General features: G+C 47.5%; 1 long non-coding RNA gene across 1 annotated transcript; it reads right to left on the reverse strand.

The window, feature by feature from the left end:
• Window positions 1-295: 295 nt before the first annotated feature.
• LOC309393477 lies at window positions 296-3,750 on the reverse strand. The gene is made up of 3 exons (XR_014175595.1): window positions 3,590-3,750; window positions 2,055-2,256; window positions 296-551 (listed from the first exon to the last, which is right to left on the reverse strand). It is a non-coding gene; the product is annotated as an uncharacterized lncRNA (long non-coding RNA).
• Window positions 3,751-5,333: the final 1,583 nt, after the last annotated feature.

Below are 5,333 nucleotides of genomic sequence, written 5' to 3' on the forward strand. Positions count from 1 at the left end.
AAGTGCCGAACACCCAAAATGTGGTCATGTCAGAACTTTGGAACAGAGTTGTAAGTAGTGGATGATCTGTCGTAAATTTGAATGGTCACTTACCGGTTGTAAGTTGAGGACTACCTGTATATCTACAAAAGAATTTCATTTCCCTACTTTAGAGAAAGGTTAGGAGTTTTGTGGCCTTCAAGGGTTTTGTGATAACGCTTCACATTGCCAGAGGCTTCTCTTAATGAACGACACTTAAACAAATTTCTCATACGAGGCAAGAAGACTTTTATTAATCCAGAACTGGTTTTGGGGTAAAGTATTTACGTTTTATTCTTCAATGATTATAGGCTTTGGGTCACTCAGGGCTACTTTGGTTCTAAGCCCATTATGCCCACGAAACGCCATCTCTCCGACACCTTAATGACCTTGTGGTTTTCCTTGTTGCTGCTTGTTAGGCAGGTCCACCAGTTGGAGAAGGAGATCATCCAGCCAGGTCAAATTCCTTTCCAGAGACGTCCGTCCTCTCTCGCCATTCTACTCTATGCAGGAAGGATTGTGGAAGCAAACGTCTGTAAAGGGATGGGAAGGAGAAGAACCCATTGAGTCAGTCCCAGACAGGTAGGGAAGACGGCCAAGGCTTTTCCTAGCTCTTGTTGGTGGGATTTTAGCAGCAACTCACTCTGGTGGGGTTAGGAGGGTCCACAACCCATGGAGTTGCCATGAAGGGGAGGGGGCAAATCTATTTTCCAAGCACCAGGGGGCAGGACAAGAAACAATGGATGGAAACAAATTAAGGAGAGAAGCAACCAGGAATTAAGGAGAAATGCCCTAACAGTGAGGACAATTAACCAGTGGAACAGTTTGCCACTAGAAATTGTGGCTGCTCCATCACTGGAGGTTTTAAAGAAGAGATTGGACAACCATTTGTCTGGAATGATATAAGGTCTCCTGCTTGAGCAGGGGGTTGGACTAGAAGACCTCCAAGGTCCCTTCCAGCTCTATTCTGATTGATTGGAAAATATTCCCCTCTGGATTTCTGCAAATTAAAGGTTTAGGAATCGGTCAGTGTTCCTCAGCCTTGACCACTTTAAGATGTGTGGACTTCAATTCCCAGAATTCCCAAGCCACAAATCTTTAAGTGGTCAAGGCTGAGGAAGACTGAAGTTGGTAATGCTGTTTTTAATTCCTGGCCAAAGAAAACACCTCCCGTTTCTATCACAGGAAGTTTTTTTTTTTAATGGACTTTTATATGATTATGGAGAGCTGAGAAATCTGATCATGCAGTAGAAAAAATGCTGATACAGGTAGTCCTCATTTAGTGACTGCCGTTGGTTGCAGCAACCCAGTGATTAAACAAAATATATTTAATGTATACAGAGAGAGAGGTGGGGGAGGGAGAGGGAGAGACCGAAAGAGAAGGAGGCTGCAAAGATCACTGCATGTTGCCACCTCATTTAGATAATTTTCTCTGGTACAGCCCCGTATGTCCAACTGTTTCTTTTTCCTCCCTCACAAGACAGAAAGCTGCTTAAACAAGCTCTTTTTTCTGAGCTGCTCTCCTCCCTGGATTATGCATCTTTAAAAAGTTCTTACTGCAAGTCAACAAGCTCAGTTTTGTCACCTTAGTTGATTAGAAGCCTCCCACCAGCTGGCAGCTGCTGCCTGAAACTGACTGGATCTTAATCAGAGTCACTCTGAAGACTTTTGTCATTCTAAAGGCCTGCCTTGCTTGGGAAATGAATTTTTAATCACCTCATCTTTGTGAACAGTCACCATCTGAGACCATTGATAAACAAGGGCTACCTTTATAGAAGAGGATGGTTTTTAAGTTGCTGAAATCTTTTCAGATGCCTCAAACTTTAACTCCCAGGGCTATCAGGAATTCTGGGAGTTGAAGTCCAACACATCTGGAGGGCATCTGGTTAGAGAACAGAATGCTTTAGGGCTTCAGCACTGCTCAACATTACATTTGGCTGAGGATGAGTGCAATGAGATTTTTTACATTGTGTCTGATATTTCTTTTTCTCTTCATTTCCCCTTCCCCGCCTCTGATTCCCCCCTCCTATAAATACCCCAATTGCAGCAAATGCCAGGGCTTCCGCATCGCCCATTCCCACTGCAGGGCGTTCTACTACCCTCGCAGGGAGAAGGGTTATTGTTCTCCTCCGGGCAATGCTGATTCATCCAAGTCCCAGTAAAACAGCCCATTCCTTTTACACAACAAATGTTGGGCCCGAAGCAGGTCCCTCTGTTCTCAGGGCCGCAGGCCATACACTAAAAGAGAAATGAAAACAAGACAGTTAACATATGGAGGTATCTCCGAAAAAGCACTTCTTCTCTCCCCTGGTTTAGCTGACAAAGCGAGGAGAGCCTGTGGCTTAGAGGTTAATACATCTATGCAATATGTAAGTAGTGCAGGTTCGAATATGGCTAGCTGACGAGAGTTAAATAGCTTGAAATGGATCAATCCTAGTTTCCCTTTAATTCTTTGTTGGTAAATATAAATTCAACCCAAAAATAGTTTCTCGTGAAAGCGACTGCCTGCGAAGGCTCCTGGGGCTGAAAGGCCAAAGCAGAAGCAGGATGCTCCCTCCCATCTTTGCCCTGATAGACCGGCCTCACCTATCTGGAGGCATAGGGTCATGCTAAGCTGCCATAGCTCCTTCCAACTGCTAGATCCCAAAACATTAAGGTAGACTGCTGCTGGACTTGGAGGTTCCCTAAATGGGCCACCTCAGTAGACCCATCTCCTGTGCAATTTTTCAAGACTCTTTCGAAAGCCGGGTGACCGTCAAATGCTAGGCACACTTACACCCAGGAGTAAGTCTGCTATCGAGGCACACTGCAGAGTAAGTAAAGGTAGTAAAATGAAACATTGCAGGCGATTGGGAGAACAATGCACCCTTTGAAGGTTTGGTCTAGTAGGGGTTAAGGCACCAGGCTGGAAAGCAAGAGACGGTGAGTTCAAATCCTGCCTCAGCTATGAAACCCACTGGGTGACTTTGGACCAATCATCGGGACCGGTGGTCTCCTACCTTTCAATCTTTTTTGAATCGAACTCAGTTCCCAGGGATTATCTCTTGTTGTCTTGGCAACAATGGGGAAACCATGCCGTTTCCTTCTAGGATTTAAAAAAAAAACTTTTCCCATGCTACTTGATGGCCCTGGGATTTCCTTGTGGCCTCTCAGTCTTAACCAGGTTCAATCTTAGTCAACCCTAACCCTAACCCTTCCAGCTCTATGAGACTCTCTGCCTCCTGCTTGTCCCTCCCAACTCTGTTATTCTCAACCAAGAAGCTTCTTCAGCTCAGCTCTTTCTCCAAGAAAGTCAGTTGCAGAACTGAAGCAGCCGCTTCCTGGATGGGTTGGACTAGAAGACCTCTGAGGTCCCTTTCGACTCTATTATTCCTCTATCGCCTTTGCATGGGGGGGGGGGGGATTGCCTTTCAGGCCAGAGGGGTGGCTCATGGACAGAGCTACCACTCTGCTGGGAGTTAAATATTTGGTGACATACAGAGAAGGAAAAGAAAGAGAAGGCTGTGGAATTCTTCCTTAACGAAGAAGACTGGAGGGACAAATGCAAATAACCTGGGATTCTCTGACTTACCAGTCGGATTTCTGCCTGGCGCCCGGACCTCTTTCCTCGTGTGAAGCATTTGTAGTAGTAGCAGCCTGCAGAGAAGGTGAGAAAGCAGGAGAGAAACACCAAAAGGATCCTGGAAGGCATCGTAGGGAGGCTGGCAAGCGGTTGTTCGTTCCTGCTGCTGCCTTCCCTTCCCGCTGTTTGCATCGGATTCCTGGCTGCATCCCCTGGGTATTTATATTCTCCGCATCAACTGTTTGGAGCCCTGTAACGCTGTGCCCCCAACATTGTTACAGGTGGGGGGCTCTGCCCCCTCCCTCTACAGACCTCCCACCCGAAAACCAGCCTCCCACCGACACAAGTCATTGAGCCATTCGGTGCCATGAGCAGAGCTAATGGGGGGGACAGAGAACGCAAGGGACCAACCAGAGAAACCGAGCGGAGCTAATGGGGGTCAGGGAAGAGAGGAGACCAGTAGCAAAGCTAATGGGGCAATGAAGGCAAGGGACCAGCTGGAGAAAACAAATGGAGCTAATGGGAGTCGGGGAAGAGAAGGGGATCGTAGCAAAGCTAATGGGGATCAGGGAAGGCAAGGGACTAGCGAGGAGAAATTGTTGACCAAATCTGAGTCTCGGCTTGTGCTCCGGCAAGCACGATTAAGCAATGTGGGACAAGCAGATCATTTCATGAGGATTTATTGGGAACGTTCCGGTTCAAAAAGATTCTGTCCTACAAAGTTGGTCCCTTGCCTTCACTGCCCCATTAGCTTTGCTACTAGTCTCCTCTCTTCCCCGACTCCCATTAGCTCCGCTCGGTTTCTCTGGTTGGTCCCTTGCGTTCTCTGTCCCCCCCATTAGCTCTGCTCATGGCACCGAATGGCTCAATGACGGGTGTCGGTGGGAGGCTGGCTTTCGGGTGGGAGGTCTGTAGAGGGAGGGGGCAGAGCCCCCCACCTGTAACAATGTGGGAGACACAGCGTTACAGGGCTCCAAACAGTTGATGCGGAGAATATAAATACACAGGGGATGCAGCCAGGAATCCGATGCAAACAGCGGGAAGGGAAGGCAGCAGCAGGAACGAACAACCGCTTGCCAGCCTCCCTACGAAGCCTTCCAGGATCCTTTTGGTGTTTCTCTCCTGCCTTCTCACCTTCTCTGCAGGCTGCTACTACTACAGATGCTTCACACGAGGAACGAGGACCAAGCAGAGAAACCGAGCGGAGCTAATGGGGGTCAGGGAAGAGAGGAGACTCGTAGCAAAGCTAATGGGGCAATGAAGGCAAGGGACCAGCCAGAGAAACCGAATGGAGCTAATAGGAATCGGGGAAAAGAGGAGACTAATAGCAAAGCTAATGGGGATCAGGGAAGGCAAGGGACTTACTAGCGAGGAGAAATTGTTGGCCAAATCTGGGTCTCGGCTTGTGCTCCGGCAAGCACGATTAAGCTACGTGGGACAAGCAGATCATTTTATTGGGAACGTTCCGGTTCAAAAAGATTCTGTCCTACAAAGAGGGAACCTGGAAGTCAAAAGTTACAATCTTTTCTAGTTTAACTCGTCAAAGAAAAGTACAAAGGTCACAACCTCCTAAACCAACCACCCACAAAAAAACCTAGCCCAGGTTGAAACTAACCACGTTTGGTTGCTGTGTGAATGCAACTGCTTGTTCTTTGACTTAATTAGGCCTGGTTGGGTGCACAGCTTCCCTCCAGTTAAAACCCTGAGGATTGATTGTGGAATGCCACAAGAGTTAAGTGGAAAATTGGATACG

The sequence above is a fragment of the Natrix helvetica genome, assembly GCF_964273705.1.
Source record: "Natrix helvetica genome assembly, chromosome: 5".
Lineage (NCBI taxonomy): Eukaryota > Metazoa > Chordata > Lepidosauria > Squamata > Natricidae > Natrix > Natrix helvetica.